This window comes from Amblyomma americanum, chromosome 1 (assembly GCF_052857255.1).
Source record: "Amblyomma americanum isolate KBUSLIRL-KWMA chromosome 1, ASM5285725v1, whole genome shotgun sequence".
NCBI classification, from domain to species: Eukaryota; Metazoa; Arthropoda; class Arachnida; order Ixodida; family Ixodidae; genus Amblyomma; species Amblyomma americanum.
In genome coordinates this window covers 315,097,761-315,114,186 of record NC_135497.1, presented here as the reverse complement: position 1 = coordinate 315,114,186, position 16,426 = coordinate 315,097,761, and the positions used below count along the sequence as shown (strand labels likewise).

General features: G+C 47.1%; 1 long non-coding RNA gene across 1 annotated transcript in view; it reads left to right on the top strand.

Annotated features, from left to right (window-relative positions):
• The window catches only part of LOC144098751 (uncharacterized), a 389,833-nt gene that overhangs the window by 246,578 nt on the left and 126,829 nt on the right, over nucleotides 1-16,426 (top strand). The gene's annotated exons all lie outside the window — the stretch shown is intronic.

Genomic DNA, 16,426 nt, shown 5'->3' with positions numbered 1-16,426 from the left:
GCCAGAGGAATTTTAACTAGCTGTAGCGGAGGGCTGCGTCAATACGAAGATGGCTGTCGGGTGAGGAACAGAACCGAAACAAATCATAAAACCGCATTTCTTCACATTTTACTCAAGAACGTGTTTCTCAACCAACAACGTTCGTGGCCCGTTGGTCTGGGGGGGTATGATTCACGCTTTGGGTGCGAGAGGTCCGGGGTTCAAATCCCGGATGGGCCCGCTTTTTCTTAGTGTGCCCGTTCATACTGGTCGGCGAAATACTTTTTTTTGCGACAGGTCTTTTCCTTTGAGGGTGACATCGAGACACTCTTGCTATCCCGTGCGCACAGCGCCATCCTGCGCCAGGAGTAGAAGGCAGACATGGCGGTACTTAAATTCCTGTAATGCAATTGCAGAAATCAAGTGCATTTCTCATTAATTTTAATTGAATTAAAAATTTTTCTAGCCGCGTAAGTTGCATGTCATGAATTAGTTTACAGCAGTTAATTTGGAAGCGGAAGTAATTAATTACAGTACAAATTACTTTTATTAAGAATGAACCACTGCTCTTGGTGACAGAAAAAAAATTGATCTCTCGTCTGCCAGGTCGGGCACTTCAACAGCAGGGGAACGCGCAGAAAAGCTTGGGCCAGCAAGCACTGCTGAGTTGGACGCGCGGGCGGATGCCGATGCGCGCGCGGACTTAGGCACCACCTTGGAACCGAGAAACACGGAAAGCTACATGGCTTCTGGCGCACACCTGACAAGAGATTTTACCGTTTTCCAGTTGTACGCAAGACTTGAAAAGCTTTTCGTTATGCCGAAGACAGAGTTGCCATAAAATGCATCTGTAGGACGGCTGTTCAACATGGCGAATTGGGGACACTATCTTGAAAGCAGGGCCCACTTTGAAGCTGAGCTGCTCCTGCGATGCAGTAAAATGAGAAGACTGAATGATTGTGGGAGGTGTCAACACTGGACTTTCTCTGTGTGTGAAAGGTAAAAAGTAATTGTAAAGCAATTGCAATTACTTTATGAAAGTAACTGAAATGTAATAAATGGGCAGTTTAGCAGTTTTCACCAAAGTAATTAGCAATGTAATTTACTGACATTTAAAAAGTAATTTTGCCTTGTATGCTTGTAGGGAGAGACGCCGTGCTGGCTCGCTCCTGTCCCCGCGCTTTCACACCGCTAAAAAAAGAGCAGCCGTGGCAGCTGCAGTCAGCTCAAGGACTCGATCCGGAAGCAGCTGTAGCCTCGGCCTCCGATTGGGGTACGCCAGCCACGCCAGCGCGCCGCGCTCGCGTCTCCTGCCGCGCGCGCAAAGACGAGTCCCGGCAAACGCGCGAATGCGTAGGCATGCTACTCGTACGCCTTGAGAGTGTCTAAGGAGTCGGGGCTTCAGGTGCAAAGGAAGAAGAAGGATTTACGAAGTAGCGTGGTGTGCAAACGCGCTAGCACTTCGATTTTCCCTTTGGTTTGTCTTTAGGTTGGAGCTGGGTTTTCAAACTCAAGCAGGCTTCAGACAAAGATGGGCGATAATTTCTCCAGCACCACTGAAAATTTTGAGCAGAATAGTCAAAACACTCGAACAGCTGTCTTTCGTGTTATTTTTATTATTAATATTTATAACTATCTCGAGGGCCCCATTAAAGGGGTGCTACTTTGGGGAGTGTATTTCCTGGCACATAGTTGATTCGATGGATGATCTGAGGGATGATGGTACGACCGCGTTGGCCTAGTCATTCCAGCCCTTTGGAGAGCGAACAAAAAAAATGACAGATGCGCAGATGCCCTGGCAGGAGGAAGGTAAACGGCCGTCTCGGGGTTCGTGCGGCTGGAGATACGGTAGGCAGGTCTGATTACAGAACTGATCATGGAATGATAGTAAAACATTTGAAAACGCACAGTCACGCCATAGTACGGTGATTTGCTAAGCTTGAAAAATGAGCATTACGTTTTGTTTCGTTGGCACTAACATGATAGGAATAGACAGAGTGGATGAATCTTGCTGCCCAGTTTCGTGCTGCTTCTAGTTAGAAAGTTTGCTTTGATTACAGTCTCAAACAGCGCATCTGGATTTTAGTATGGAGCGAATGCATGTTAAATAACCTAATACTTTTACTGAAGGGGGTGCTGGGCGGATGGTTCGCACTTTGGACTTCAGTTATTGAAATATATGGTTTCATAGTAGCTATATTTTGATCTGGTGAGAACTGTGTACCCTCTGTATTGACGGTCTGCATATGTGTCTCCAAGAGCGGGGATCATGATTTATTAGAGAGTTTTAGTTTAACGCACGCAAACGTGAGAAGTCTACGTAGCCTGCACGCAGGTCGTTTGAAACCCTTATAGTTATACGTACGCGACGCATGCCGCGCGTTACTGCTAGCGCCATCTACTAAGAAATACAGACACTGGTTGTAGTCTAAATCATCCAAGACAAGTCTTTAAGCCAAGCCATTCGGTCTGTCCTCGGATGCGTTCCAATACTTCCAAGTAGACGGCTACTTAGACGTCTAGCCCGTAGAATTTCTTACTATTAACTAGAGGGATAGCTGGCGGCACTGCACCTGTACCTCCATGGGCGCGCAAAGCATCATGGGGCCATGAGCTACTTGGTGCAGGACAGTAGGTTTTTTTCAGGAACACAGAGTGGCGTTACAGAGATGTCCCATTCCGAATCGACGGCGCCCTCGCGCGCAGACGACTTTGGCGCAGAAGTAGTGTGCAAAAACCAGAGTATCGAAAACGCAACAGCACACGACGCCAATAAAAGGTTTTTGTTTTCCGAAATGCTGTGGAAAAACCTTTTAAGATGTTTGAAGGACAAAATTTTTTTTCAAAAACATTTTTCTTTTTAAAAGTGCGCCTGTTAAGCACGAAATATTGGCTTTTGTAGTCTGCAATGCTTGGCCAATAGGAGAGCAAGCCATCGCTGATTTTGGGCAAACTTTGCATTTACGTGCTTTTCTGCTCGTTTGTTGCAATTTATAGACAAGATGTTGAACGTCAGGACATTCTTGATTATTGAGCAACGTTTGTTTTTTCATTATTTTTTGGCCAAAAGTTGTAGTTCTGCAGTCGGCAGCTCTCCGCCCCATGATGCTTAGAGCGCCCATGGTGGTACAGGTGGTCTCGAGGAAGCTTCATGCTAACTCCCATAGACGGGGCGCCAGCTTTCCCTCAAGTTAATAGTAAGAAACTCAATGGTCTAGCCGGACAGCCGCCATCTTGGGACGCGTTCCATTTCTCACGAAGCAGTCTAATAAGACTGCTTCGTCGAAGTCCACATCGATGCAGGCTAACTTGCAGTCTAAAGATGGCGGAGCTGATGTACGTGGATGAGCGAGTCGTGCTCTTGCGGGTGTCGGACTGTACACGGAGTATAGGAAACGAAAAATGTGAGTCATTCCATTATGTTATATGGTACGCAAACTAGTGGCTAATTTATCTTCGTGGACGTGTGATTCCTAGCAGTGAATCACGCAGGAGAAAATCGTGCAGTTGAGAGCTTTGCTAGAGCAGCGGACGCTGTAGGTCTGTTTACGTGGGCATCTGACGATGCCGCATCTTAATTAGCACCTTGATTTTAGAGATTAATACTCGTCGCTGTCGTTGGGTTCCTCGACGGACGTTAAAACGGCTGGCGTGACGGTTAACAAATGTGTTCTTCTGTTGCTGTATTAGTTGCATCAACTCTTTCGCGTACATTCTTTTTTATCTCTACACTCTCAGAACAAACAAACCGGCATGTTGTGAATTGATTTTAGTCTTTGCAGATTAAAGCTCGTTGCTGTATTTAGGTTTCTCGCCGTCTCCGTGTACCACGTACGGCAGACAGCAGGTTTAATGGCACGCATGTGTTTTCCTGTTGCAATGTATATTAGCCGTATCACATTTCGCGCACATTGATTACAGTCTTTCGTATTCTTTCTTATGTTTACAGGACCGTCTGGACGAGCACGTTCGAGGAGCATGTACAGTTTAGCATCAATAATAAAAGAAAAATCGCATATCTCTTTAGCGTCGTCTACGGAGAGCGGCCCCGTCTGCTACAAGTAGACTGGCCCAGAGGCACATCCACCAGTCCGGTTTACGCGCAGTCAATGCAGAAGAAATGTGCAAACTTGTTGAAAACACATTTTTAATGATCGTTATTGCTCAGTTTGAGAAAAATTGTAGTACAAATGTTCATAAGCTTTAGTTACATTATTATGCCGCGAGGCAGCGTGAGCAGTAGACACGTTCCAGTACATGGACATGTAGACGGTTTCCTAGACGTCACACTAGACGTTTTTTAAACGGCTAGAGTATTGGAACGCAGCACTCGTGTTTGGCGGTTTGGCTATTGGTGACTTCCAATCACAGAGTTGGAGCACTTCTGGAGCAACGTTTCCTGCTCTTTTCGGAGCAACTGTATTCCAAACGCAGATATGAGGCACGGATCGCGTCTTCTAATCGTAGACATGGAGCGGTTGCCGAGCCGAGATTGCTCCGTGGAGCAGACGGGGCTGCTCCGCCGAAATCGGCGGATCCGACCGGAAGTTTGCGTCACGTTCTTTTTCAGCGGCGATAGCGGCGCCCTACATGCTCTGGCCTGCATGCTCTGGCCAGAGCAAGTGTACTCCAATCGCAATTTCAGGTCGTGCGCTCTCCGCCGGATTCAGGCGCTCTGTCACAGAGCGTGCAGACCGCTCCGGGCCTGCGTTTGGAATTCACCGTATGTTTGGCTGGTTTGGGGCTCTCTCAGTTCAAGATCTCGCGAGACCGTTGCTATGACGACGGCCAACGCTACTTCGTCAGGCTTAACAGCTGAAAAATCGCCCTTCTGTCTGAAAAACAAAAGCTATTTGTCGCTTGAAACCTTATGCTAGGGTAAGAATGGGCAAATCGAAGGCGAATACAACAGTTTATAACACGATATCGCGTCGAGGGATTAGCGACGAAGCTGTTATCACTGTGAAGCGGTGGGCAGGGCGACGCCATGTTTGTCAACGCTACGTACGCAAGCGACGCAAAGACCGCAACGTAAAAATCCGAATCTCACGTACGTACGTGAGACTCGCGCATACACATTGCGTTCTGCGCATGCGCACTGGTCACCCAAAGAGCTCTACGTACGTGAAACTAGAGCTCTCTATTTTCAAACATTGCCGGACCGTTGTTTTGAGGCATGCACTCAGAACGTCTGTTGTCGTTCATGAGTGAGTGAGTGAGTGAGTGAGTGAGTGAGTGAGAGAGTGAGTGAGTGAGTGAGTGGGCGAGTGAGTGAGTGAGTGGGCGAGTGAGTGAGCGAATGAGTGAGTGAGTGAGTGAGCGAGCGAGCGAGTGAGTGAGTGAGTGAGTGAGTGAGTGAGTGAGTGAGGAACTTTACAGTCGCAAAAGGATTCTCTCGGCGGAGGTGGGGCCTTCAGTTCAGGGCCCCAGTGGCCTTTGCCGTCTCGCGATCTCTGTCGATCAGCTTGAGCTGTTCTTCAGGCTTCGAGCAGGACAGCTTGGGTATTCCCCACATAGCGGCCATTTGTTCTAATGAGTGAGGCACGGTGTATTCTCCGCCTTGTGCATGACTGTTGGAATATCTTTGTATCGTGCCCCCTTCTATGCCTTGCTTTGACGACATCTTTAGCGAAGTCCCTGTGTTATGTAACTGCTGTGAAATTCTGGAAAAACAAATACAGGTTACCTGAACACCATAGTGCGGTAAAACGGACGCAACGCTTAGTGAATTTCAACTAGCTGTACGGACTCTCGGCTCAGAAATAAAAACTAAATAAATACGTAAAACCGGATTTCTGAACATCTTACTCAAGTGCATGTTTTTGTGCCGCTGCTATGCATGGCACGTTGGTCTAGGGGTATGATTCTCGCTTTGGGGGCGAGAGGTCCCGTGTTCAAAACCCGGACGGGCCCGTTGCTTTTTTTTTAAATATTTATTCTCCAAAGTTCACAAGGAATAGAATAATGAAGGCGTTTCCTGCCCAATAGCTACGTCTGCCTCGACAGATTCCGAGGGCTTGATCAACCATAGTAGCCATCGCGGGGCGGTTTCAGATATTTTTGCTGCCCCTAGTGAAGTCATGTTACTGCGCGCCATCTCCCTTTTTGTATTAATACATATCGTATTGGAAACTTCAAACTTTGCTTATAAATCATGTATTCGCTGAGCAAAACAAAACGCAGCGACAGACATCATTGTCGAATACGCGGCGGAAAGGAGACTTTCGTGCTCACCGCGAAATTCGGAGTTGTTCGTATACAGCCGAAAATACCTTCGCTGCAAAAACAGCGGGGATTTTCATATTCAGGTAGAGGGCAAACCGGTGCCAAAAGTGGAACAGATCAGGATCCTGGGCATGGTCATCCAATCGCACGGGCATAACGGAGAAGTCCTGAAGAAATTAGAAACCTACTTGATGCAAATCCTCGGGCTCTTGAGGAGGATCGCGACTAAAGGAAGAGGCCTCGAGGAGAGAAACTAACTAAAACTTATCCAAGCATCCGTAATAAATAGAATCAATTACGCGACGCCCTACCTCGGCATCAAGGCCGGCGAGAAAGACAAACTAGACTCCCTAATCCGGAGATGCGTTGAGAAGGCGCTAGGACTGCCCATGGGCACCTAGACCGAGCGGCTGCTTGAACTCGGCGTTCACAACACGTGGACAGTTAGAGAGACTGAGCACGACCGAGACGGGCAGGGTTACCCTTGCAAAAGTGGGACTCAAGCCAGACAGAGCGATCCAAACCAAAGTCAAAATTCACAGGGAAAGCAGAAACGCCTTCGCAGTCCCCCTCCCCCCCCCCCCTTTCCTAGAAATATGCACCCAGAATTTAACGTGGAAAGAAGGGCCAAACGAGCTGAAGCTCTACAGCGGAGGTTCGAAAATATCGAAGCCAAGGAAGTAGCCTATGTCGGTGCGGCGAGTGACAGAACGGGTGCGGCGGTAGCATCGGTAGTCGATGGCCGAGTGGCGCCGGTATCTGCGGCAGCCATCCAGGCCGCAACATAGAGACTGCGGAGGAAGTTGCAACTGCGCTCGCTTGCGTAGGAATGGAGGCCAAGTTCATAATTAGCGAAGGCAAAACTGCCATCCAAAATTTTGGATAGGGGAGGATATCACTGGAACCGGCCCAAATCCTCCCCCAAAGAACCCTGAATAGAAAAATTCAGTTAATTTAGACACCCGCGCACGCTGCCGTCGCTGGTAAGGAGGCCGCTTACGAGCTAGCCCGAGCTCTCTACTTTCGGGTAGCCGTCAAGCGCCCCGCACACCAGGCATACGACGACCGTCTGCAAAATTACGGGGAAATCATCGGCCATTATAAATTGAGACTTCGCACTGGTACCCCCGCCGGATGTTGTCCTAAAAAATAGAGAAGCTGTCGCGTGGAGGCGGCTCCAAACTAATACCTTCATGAACCCGGTCGGGGCGTTTCACGTGCTACCAGAGCTTAAGGAGAGCGATCAGTGCGAACACTGTGGGGCGAGAGGGACCCTCGACCCCATCATTTGGGCGGGCCCACAATCCACACGGGTGGGACAAAATATAGTAAGTAGAGAAGCCTGGGAGACCCTGCCGCGAAGCGCGCACTCTACCATCCAGCGAGGCACCATCCATCTGGCGGAAGAGGCCGCAACAAGCCAAGGGCTGCCTGCCAGCCTCTCATCCGCGGGCGCACAACTCCCCGTCTTCCCAGGCCTGCGTGCCGGGGGCGGGGAGGGAGACGCCTTTTTTTCTGATGGAAATAAAAGTTGTTTCAATCAATCAATCTACGACGCGTGAGCGGTAAATCCTATAGCGCCGCAGCTGGTGACTTGAGACGATACTTGTATAGTTGAAAGTCAGACTCATGTACACTAACGTCGAAATGTCAAATGAATTGATTGCTGGGAGATATATATAGTACTTAATTACGTCAATATCGCTTTTCGCGCACGTCCTGAGTGTACTTATTTTCACCCTCATATACGTCACAGCATCCTTTAACGAGAGGCCTGTATCGATAGCTCAAGAGAATACTGACTACTAACGTGCGTGCAAGTGTCATGAAGCATTGTAATGCATTGTTCTCTGCTCGAAGGCAATGCACGCGGCTTTTCCGCTTTTGTTTGTCAAACGAGAGGCAATCAGATTTCTCTGGAATGACTGTAGCCGCATGCAAGTCTCTCTTCATGCTCAAAATTGTTGTGAGCGCATTAGGCGTCTAATGTTTCAAGTTCCTGGTCACATTTAATTTTGCAAAGCCGATAGCGACCGTTTTTCTGACCTTACCTGACCGGCCACTTGTTTTATCGCTGCGCCGCCGAACTGATTTCTGTTTGGAACCTGAGTTCGCCCAATAAACAGTTCTCGAGTTTGACGCAAGGTCTCTTGTCGTCATTCTGGCCTGACTAACGTTACTAGAAAGTAACAGAAGCCACCAGTTCAAGCTGCGCATGCTGCCACAGATAATGACGCGTACCGAGTGTTGCAATTTCAAAAAATAGGTATGTCCAATGAGTGACTTCAGCTACCATAAAGAGAGCCATATTGTCTTTTTTATTTTTTATTGGTTTGGGTGAAAAGTAAATGGCGCAGTATCTGTCTCAAATCTCGGCGGACACCTGAACCGCGCCGTAAGAGAAGGGATAAAGAAGAGAGTGAAAGAAGAAAGGAAGAAAAACGTGCCGTAGTAGAGGGCTCCGGGATAATGTAGACCGCTTGGGGATCTTTAACGTGCACTGACATCGCACAGCACCCGGGCGTCATTGCGTTTCACCTCCATGTATATTCAAGCTGCGGCGTGTCCTGAAGCTGCCTAAAAATATTTGGTTTAAATATCTTTGTAAAAGATCTCAGATTATGCAGTTGAATGTCCAATGCCCTCTGTTCACTTAAATTCAGGGACTTTTATTAACAGCACTGTAAACCTTAATTTTTAGTTCCTGACATTGTAAGCTAAGTCAGCTCGTACAACGCGCATTGCTATTAGGTTTATTAGTGGAGCTCCGTTAGGTTGCGGAAAACTACTTTTTGTAGTGCGACTTCGTTTCCTGAATGACGTGAGGAAAGTTCATGCTCTCAGGAGATTTATCTAAAGCGATCACGAGGTTTAAGAAATTCAAGAGAATAATGCAAAGCTGGTAGTCATCGCCTCTCAGAGGAGTCTGTTCGCTCATGAAAGCCGATTTTATTGAGACAGAACGCAATTCCAAACTAATTTTGCTTTGCTGGCAGTTAGTTCGTGCTTGCAGTTACTGTCAACAACTGACTTAATTTTTGTGTTGTCATCGGATGGGACGGACGGTCGTGAGACGCCGCCAAATTTCAAAATGCCTTTCCAAGAGGAAATTTTGGACGTCGCGTGCTTGCAACGTGTTATGCTCCTGCAGCCAGGGTTGGGTTCCGTCTATAACCGTTCCTTTCGCGAATGACATGACGCGTTTTCTTTGGGAGCACCATGAATTCTTAATGCCGCTGTTGTGCAAAATTAAAGCAGCTGCTCTTGAAAATTCAGGAGCTATATTTACGCTGCAGAATCCTTTACTCTTTGAAACTTGCCATCCATGTGTTACACGTCGCATATCATTCTGCACACTCATTCAGATCTTCCGGAAGAGGAACTATAGAGACTGATAGCCTTGCTTCTCAGCTAAATACAAGGGTAGAACGTGTTGTCGTGTGTGCTCGAAGCATACATTCGACCATACACAGTCGGGCTAAAGGAGAGAGCGCGCAACCGTTAATCCGTTGTTTCGGACTTCTCCCGTGGCAAAGGGGCTGTCTACGCGGTCTTTGCGTAAAGCGTACGAGGTAAAATATAACGGCTTCGTGGTTAGCACTGACGCGGGCCGCACTGGGAGCGAGTGCGCGTTCTGCTTCCGCGTGAACGGCCGTAGCAGCGGCAGAGCGGTGGGGCAGTGGCAACCGCACCGAGGTGCGACGGGAGGCGGAAACAGACCCCTTTTTGCAAAGGCCATAAGAAGAAAAGCGCGCGATCCCCTCGAGACCGGCCGTGTATTGCGTTATGGCACGATTTGAGCCCAGGGACGCACTTCTGGGCGCTCGCGTGTCAAAAGCCAGTTGGCTCGTTCAAGCTTTCGGAATCAGTCGGCTCGTAATCCCGGCGCGTATGCGCCACCCCCTACCTGGACCTGAAGAAGGCCGAGAGCGAGAAGCTGCATTGCATTTACACGGGCGGCCTTAACCACAGTTAAGGTAACTACGGTTCCTCGTAACAATAGTTAGCCGCGCTCACACGGCCGACGAAACTGCAGTTACGCCACCTAACCACAGTTACCCAAACCGAGTTTGCTGACCACCGTTTGCTACCTTAACCGACAAGATGGCGGCGCCCGTGGCAGCAGCAATATCGAACGACTCGTCCTCCCAGAGTTGTGTCATCTGGCTTGATTCAACAATCGCGGACCTGATACGCATCTAATACGGTAGCACGCGCAATCCTCGGACATATGCTGCGATTGTAGCGGAACTGAACGCCGGGCTGCCGCCAGGACAAGGCCCATACACCAGCAAACAAGTGAAGCTGAAAATGGAAAACCTCAACAGGAAATACGGTAAGTGCGACCTTTACCGAACGATGCTCGTGCCTTCGGGTTCTTGGCGCTGTTTTCATAGTGCAGCTGAACTGCTTAAGTCAGCCTCACAAGTGCGACAGTGGCATGTGTTGTCGCTGGAGCAACGCGTCGATTCTCTTCGCCGTCATGGCACAGTTCTGGAGTGTCGAAAACGATCTTGAGAATGTATTGTTGAGGTAGTAAGGACTCGAGATTAATGTCCTCAGGCAGGAGCAGCATACGCAGAACTTAGAATCTTCGCTCGTGCACGCGTGCACGGCGCTGCATGCAAACATCGTCTTCCTCGTTACACACGTGTTGTTCGTCGTTTTTATTTGGAAATTGCGAGCTGCAGAGCTGACAGCATTGCTGCACACGTCGCTGTTTCTGGCCACCTGCTAGAGCAACAATGTAGTTAATTGAATTTCTAGATTTATTTCATATTTCTTTACCAGGCTTCACTGTGTACTAGCAGCATTTGTGTAGTAGTATACACAGTGCAGCCTGGGAAAAATATATGAAAGAAATAAATCTAGAAATTAACCAAGTAAGATATTGCTAAAATGACAATAGTTGGACCATAATGCACAGTCGTGGCTTCAATTGCAAAGCAGCAACTAGCAGGATGTAGTTTAGCCACATTGCAAATGTAAATTGCATGCATTAATTTCACTGGTACCTGTGAATATGCATTAGACACTTATATATGAAAATTTATGCTTGCACTGAGAATGTGTACAGTGAAGCTTAATCCACTGAGAGAAATGCTGTGATCACAGCCTTCAAATGTTTTTTTAGCCACGAATTTAATAGCTCATATCATTTTTATTTGTCCAGGCAGCTGAGACGGACAGGAACTTCAACTGGGTCGCCTGGTGTCTCACATATCTTCTACTGGCAGCTCCAGTTTCCTCGGCTGCCTTCCCATCAACGATAATAGGCGAGTCGAGGAAAGTTTAGAGGTAATTTGTGATTTATACCATTGCGTGTAATCTGTCCTTCAGATCACTTCAGAATTCTATTGCTGCTCATTTCTCAGTGCGGAACTTATACTCATTATAAAATGCTGGCCAACAATAGATAATAAAGAACAGACTCAAGCAGTTGTGTAAACCACTCCCACAAGCATGGGTACTGGCCTCCACGTCTACATTTTTGCCTTGTGCTGTTGTTGTTTGTCATGAAACGTGAACCAACTGGCTAAGTAACTCCCACTGCTGGTCCATAAATCCTTGTTTTGTTCTAGCAATTCTACATATCGGTAGTTAGCTAATTGTTTCCCCCTACGCTTAATGTTACCATGCCAGAGCAAAGACTACTTTGTTGTACAGGGAGTTCAATGTGCATTGCTGGTTTAGGTTACGTCCTTTTTTTCAGGTGGGAATCATATGTCAAAAGGCATACACTGCAGATGGATACGACTTAAGCCTCTAGTTAGATGAAGTTGTGGTTCGCACCAGAATTTTGGTGCCTTTATTTGCGTGATATATTAATATTGCTGGTGCTGTGTGACAGTTCATCTTTCACACCTGTCCACATGCAACTTCACCTTCATGCTTCTCTCTTGTAGATACTCATCTTCGTCCATTGATTCTATTAGCAATTAGGCTTGAATACTGTGGAGTAATACAGTAACCTGTGCATCATAAGCTGTTATTGCGAACTGTCGTTTCTCTACAGGGACACTGAAGGGAAGTGGCAAAGTAGATAATAAATTCCCATGTGATATCTGTGACGTCCAAGAAATTCAATAAAACAAAGTGGTGGGCTAGTTGGTGATTCATACTTGGAATGAACGACAGCGTAAAAATGGACAACCACAGAATAGAAGCGCTATTTGTGTCGTGTCCTGTTCTGTGGTTGTCCTTTTTTGTGCTGTTTTCGTTCGAAGTATACAATATCTGTGTTTTATTGCGTTTGTGTCTATAAGCTCTTTGTGCATGCTTTCTGTATTTATTGCCATTTCACATAAAATACACTCAATTGCAGATTCAGTGCTGTCTATTCCTTCTTTTTGTATCATCCCATTTTTCGTGCTGTTTTTAAGCCTTGAATGATGAACCAACTGACCCAGCAATCCTTCCTTTGGAACCAATGGACAGACTTGGGGGGGGGGATGATAAAGTGAGCTACTCCCACAACCATGGGCATTAATGGCAGTGGGGAGCGGAAATGGCACTTGCGTCTTCAAATCGCAGTGCCTTGTCGTGCCAGAGTTCGCACCTCACCTTCCATGTACTTCTGTTCAACTCAACCCCATGAGCTAGGTTTACCCTTGGTCAACCATGCCCCACATGCTTGCAAATGTTTGACATATTGCTTGTTATTGACATTGATCAGCTTGTATACTGTCTTGTTCAGCTGTTCATTTATTTATTTGTAGATACTGCGAGCCATAACATTGGCCGAAGGAGGATGGCGCACAATTATAAAACCCATAAAACCATTAGCCGCAGCAGCCACAAGTCAGTTAAAGGACATAAAATCCGACATTCATCACAACACCAAAACTAGGAGCAGTACAAAAATGCTCCAATTCCTTCACAAAATTTTTCGAGTCGCATAATCCTAAAGGAAGGCGACTGCACTCCGCAACAGTATTCAGGAAAAAACAACTGAACCCATTGGTCATGTAAAAGTTGGGGCTAGGGAATGCTGATGTACATGTCTGGATCTTCATATATCTATTTAGTTATGCTCAGGAAAACAAAAATTTGAACTGCTGCCTTTCCAGTTTGGCCATCACAAGTTTGTGTTTTTGTAATATATTGTGGAAGCGGATGATTGCATTACATTTAACCTCTTTTCTGAGATGACAACATGTTGTCTTGTATGTTTCATCATGTGCAGCTGCCAGTTGTCAATAAGGCCCCAGACGGCTCAGAAGTGCTCCTGTCATGGGAAGACAGCCGGCCTGAAGGAAGCAGAAGAGACGACCTCTCACAACTTGCGGCCAGCTCCCCCATTTGCAGTGCCAGTGCTGCAGTACCTCTACTGCAAAGCACAGGCAACAGCAGTGGCGACACAAGCAGAGTCAGTGCTGGCGTAAGCAGCAGTGCCACAGCAGGGGCAAGCAGCAGTACCGGTGCTGGCACAAGCGCCAAAAGAAGGGAATCCCAAAAGAGCCGCCACAAGCGACAAGGATCGGCTATAGAGCAGCTAGTTGCCCTCCATAAAGTTGAAAGTGAGTTAGCAGCAAAGGCCGACCACAAGGCACACAAAATGCGCAAGATAATGGTGCGCCTTCAGAATGAAGCGAATGCCATAAATGCAAGCATGGTGCAACTGATTGCAAAATTTCTAGACAACAATGAAAATAATGACTCGCTCAATTAATAGTGATCAAAACAGCTGGAAGTTATTTGATATTACAGCATGTGGTGAGATGAAAGATCTTTTACTGCTGAAATTGTTGTATTATGTTTTAAACAGTGAATTGTATTAAGCGGGCTGGCTATCGTGGTACCTTGCAGTATTAGTTATTAACAGAGCCCATGCTTACACTGCAGGGGTACACAAGTGCAATAACCAAACAAGTCTTGCAAGTACATTGCTGTGCTCTCGCAGTAACACGCCACCTGTTTCTCCACTCAGAACCAATGGCTGTTGCATGTTCACCAGGACCTGTTTGCTACAAGGCTGATATTTTTCTTGCAACATAACATAACTGGTTGTCTTGGGGAGGGGGCGGAGGGGGGCAAGTTATAGAACAGTGGGGAATTTTGACAACAGCAAAATAGTAATGACATGAAATTGTTCACAGAAAGCGTACTTTGGTTTAACGAGTGTGGATGGGAATGTAATGAAATTTATCACACTGTAAGCCTTTCAAAGCTCTCACCATTGGGTCACATATGCGTCACATTTTTGTGTTTGCTTTGTGTGTGGATGTTTGCAAAAATATGAAGCTTCCACCTGCGACCAACATGATTTCGTTACGTTCATGAGTAAAAGGAAAAATTTCTCGCAACTATTGCTTAATATTCGACTAGATATAAAATTTTCACTGTAATATGATTGTAAGTACCAACAGCTTTTTTGGTCAGAGGTATTCGCTTCAATTGGGCTAGCATCAGGTGCATGCAACAGCCTAGCGAAAAAATATGGTGATACACAGGGGGCCCTTATTAGAAAGGTCTATATAGTGAATGCATTTCATTCACTATACTGCTTTCAGAATAAAGTTAAATGGCGCAACGGAACAAACACAGGAAGACACAGAGACAGAAAAAGCGCCACTGTTGTGTCTTCCTGTGTATGTTCCTTTGTGCCATTCAACTTTATGATGAACCAACTAACACCTCCAGCAAGTACTTCTGCTTTCATAAGAAAGAGTGCAAGACTAAATGTACTGCTTGACAAGGTACCAACAAGTTGCTGATTGGCAATGTGGCAAGACGATGGCCAGTTATGCACGAAAATATAAGCAAACAGCAAGTGATAGAATAGCTGCCAATACGCAGACCATGTGACACAAACACAACAATGAAAAAGGTAGTACAATGGCAATGAAACAGCAACATAAACAGCAGTGCTCAGCAAGAATGAATCATATAAAAATGGAAAGCTCATCCCGGCATTTTACTATCGTCTGTGAGCAAAACTGTTTGAAGAAAGAGATTTGTTTACAGGAAGTAATGAAATCTTCATTATTAGTTCATTAGAGATGGTTGCATGTAGGCGAAGGTTTGTTTGTCATAAGGAGTACTAGTAGTTGGTACGAACCACTTCATTTTGTAGTTTAACAAGAACCAATAATTAACATTAGCTATATAATGCAAGACAATTTTCTGAAAGCCTGGCCACGACGGCGGCTTTTCAATGAAGGTGCAAAGCAAGACACTCATGTACTGTGCAATGTCAGTGCATGTTAATGAACCCCGTGTGGTCAAAAATTCTGCAGCCCTTCACTACGGCATCACTTATAGCCCAAGCCGCTTTGGAACGTTAAAACTCCATAAACCAAACCTATTTTATTAAAATCATGTAGGTTACGAAAATTACGCTAGTTGTAACCCTCATAACCTTCACCCCAGTAGGGATTATGCATCATGTGCGTGCAATGGTAGCCATTTAAGGTGAGCCGAACCCAGTGTCTGCTGCTTCAATAATGTGTGTTGTTGAAAATGGGTTGCAAGCCCCAAGGGTAGCGTTGGCCTGGCGGCCTGGGGCAAAGCTGGAAACATCCGAAGGTCCCGGCAAAGGAAGAGTCGACTGGCAACAGAACAACTAGTTTATTCTGGCATCGCAAAAGAGCAGCCGGTCAGGGCGACCACGTTACTCGAAGGAAGGAATCGAAGGCTCTCTTTGGCGTCCGGGGCAGCCCCCTTTATACCCACGGAGTCGAGGGCAAGAGGGAACGGCTTGGGAAGAGTCATCCGATACGGCGACGCTTGAACATGTTCAGGCGTGACGGGCGCGTCCGCCAGGCCGGCGCCGGTCATACCTCCTCGCCTCCCAGTTGAGGAGCTCCTCTCCCCGGCTGCCGCGCTTTGACAAGCGTGGGCAAAACAAGCACACACACACACGCACGCACGACGACACGTGGCACTGAAACATGCCTGGACGCGCTTGGCGGGAGGCGTTGCGGCAGCGATGAACGAAGCCGCGGCGTCCGTTGCATCCGCGCCGGCTATACCGCGCGTCGTAGGTAGGCGAGACGTAACAGACCGCCCCGCCGGGAGAAGGAGATCCCGATGGTCAGGGGACTGCATCCGCTGTCCAGAGGGATGTCGCTCGATGATGCTCGTAATCGAAACCGATCGTCCCTCGACGTTGCTTGAGCGCAGCGCACAGAGAAGGCCTCGTTCTCGGGTTCAGGATCACATAGGACACTGTAAAGTCACTTCGGGAGAGTTGCCATTTTTGTGCTCGTTCCCAGCAAGC